Source organism: Schistosoma mansoni, chromosome 2 (assembly GCF_000237925.1).
Source record: "Schistosoma mansoni strain Puerto Rico chromosome 2, complete genome".
NCBI classification, from domain to species: Eukaryota; Metazoa; Platyhelminthes; class Trematoda; order Strigeidida; family Schistosomatidae; genus Schistosoma; species Schistosoma mansoni.
This window is the reverse complement of record NC_031496.1, coordinates 12,482,726-12,485,565: the sequence shown is the minus strand read 5'-3', so window position 1 is coordinate 12,485,565 and position 2,840 is coordinate 12,482,726.

Sequence of the window (2,840 nt, the reverse complement as noted above, 5' to 3'; positions counted from 1 at the left end):
AATAAGGTTTTCTGTTTTTTACCATCTTCCTAAATATCGGTCAGTAGTAGGTGTTGGTCACTTTCATTACTTACATTAGTTTTTTTCTCCCATAGCTTTCTAGTCAGTCACTCGATAATTACAAGTTGTAGTAAATACTATTTCATTCGTCTAAGTTAGTTTTTAGTTATATTCATTTCTATTTGCTGTAGAATTTTCCACGAAACCCTCGTTTTACTGTTGTTTTCTTTCTAACACGAAGCCCATGAATAAGTGTCAACTTTTACGCCTACTAACAGTTTTTGACAATTCCTGCTTTTTTAGCTCCACTCTTATTTCGCACACTTGTTGATAAGTATTGAAGTGGAGAGGAACTTGGTTAATTCTAAAGTTCTGCACTTATTCTGTCATGCAGCTATTACTTATCGTTCACGTTAAGATATTTTGTTCAGTAATCAGATAGTTGTTGTAGCAACTACTAACACAGAAAATCTGGTCGCTGGTTTTAGTACACAGACTTCATGAAATCTGTTATTGACAATTTGCATTGGAGAGATTTGTTGCTAAGTGAACGGAATATACCCATTTAAACAAAATTGATTCAGCGAAGAGTTCTCTTTTTTCGTCGAATTCATTTTCAATGTTGTGCGATCGCAAATATATACTTAATTTTCGAAATGATAATAATTACAGCGATAGTGATAACAGAATCCTGCTAAACACGGTAACAGTAAGGTAGAATAAATAAAGACATAAAAATGTTATTTTTACTAAAGAAGCTAATTATAATTTTGTTACTAAGGGGTTTAATGTTCATCATGAAGATAGATAAGTAAATTATAATTAGTTAGGGAAGTCTCAGCGTGCTAAGATGAAAGATTGTTATCATGTTTAGCGGAATTTTATTATCACCATTATTGTAATTATTATCATTCGTAAATACCGTAGTTTATCCGCTGAGAGTCCATAATAGTTTCTATCCTCGGTCATAGTAAATAAACTCGAAGCATGTGTACATCTTTTTTCTAGAAACTCGACCATCTATATTTTTTTTACTTAAAAGACTCGTCCGTGCGATGATCGATATATGCGTTTTCACCTTCTCACTGAGTTCATTTATTTGATTATTTTCTGTTTGATCAAGCTGGTGGTATTTATTAAAAACGATAAGCAGCACAGTTTAAATTTGTTTGTTTATGAATAATAAAGATTGTTATTCATGTTTTTTTTAAAAAGAAACTCAAAGAACTTAGTGATACGATTACACAAGCTTATGTAAATGCTATTGGGTTATATAACGCGTTTTATGTTCTGACTTTAGCTCATAATGATTCTCAACTTTTATCCATGTAACTTGTTCAATAGATGAAATCGTATAAAATGGCTAGAAATTAAACGCATTTTCTGTTTCTTGTTGTTTCCTCACATGGAGATCTGAATATATTTTATCAATCATTGCATTTTCATTGGTTTATTCGCTGTTTTGTGATTTAATTCTTTTTTTTTCAAGTCAATAATTTCAGTCTACTGATCTGTGTATCAAGGTTTTTCGTATATCTGATTATTCATGAATTTAAAACTTTTCTCAATGGCTACGTTATTAAGAGAGGAAGTTAGTGTTTTACAACTGACGTATTTACTTAGACACCTCAACTTTTGAGGTCATTGGATTTACTTGGTAAAAACATTGTCATAATGATGCACTACAAAATATTATTATGCTCTATATATTTGTACACTCCAAACATATACAATCCATATTTGTAAGAGTACAAGTTGTATCGTTTATTATTTTTTGAATTATCAAGAAAATAAAATGCCATTATAATAGGCTTTGCAGCGATCTCAGTTTATGTAAGGAAAAAGGTCACACTTTGATACATTCGAAACTAATTTTCCTCACGAAGTTGAATAATCTGGTTAAACGCTACTGAAACGAAAAAAAACAAGCCGATGTAGGTTTTGTGTAAATACCCACTCTAAGAAGTGGTGTATTTTTGAAATAATTCTCAACAATAAACTTGGCAAAGAAAGACTTTTAAAAATACGCCGGAATTCCGTAAATTACAATACAGGCAATTATGGTCGATCATGTTAGTGCTCAATTTCCAGCCAGATATAGCAATTATGGATGAAAAGTGCTGATGACCTGTCTATATTTTAATTACTTCCGAGTTATTATTAAGTTCTCACATTATCATTGAATGCTGCGAAATCTGTTGGTAATCTATACCAATGTTTTATGCACCAATCTTAGAATATGCATCCTAAATGAATATACTTTCCAATGAAACTTATATATGGAAAATATTTCTAGTATGTGGTCAGTAATCGTTTCTGTTTCTTGTATGTAAATCAGTACCATAGATTCGACATCACACGTTTAAACCATTGTTGTTACGTATGTGTAGCTTTGCGTGACCCATTAACATAACTAGTGTCGTCACTAAAACAAGGCATGTAATAAATTGAAGCACCATTGTATATGAAATATTAAATTCATTATTGATGAGAACTTTAATGACACAGACATGCTAATATCTTCAACCTCAATCGACTTGGCATGACTAATTATGACCTGTTATGTATATGCCTTACTAAGTAGCACTTAGCAGTATTATTCCATTAGAATTTCAAACAATTACCACTAGTTATTGGTGCTCATTAACGTGAAACTGGAAAATCACGAGTAAAGATTTAGTGGAGAAAAGAACTGATTCCACAAGGAGCATATCAGGACAACTGTATGCTCTAATCATTGAGTTCGGTATGACTGGCAGTAATTAATATAAAGAAATATATTAGGGTGGCCATGTCGAAAATAGGTGAATCTCGATTGTTAATAATATGACAATTCATTT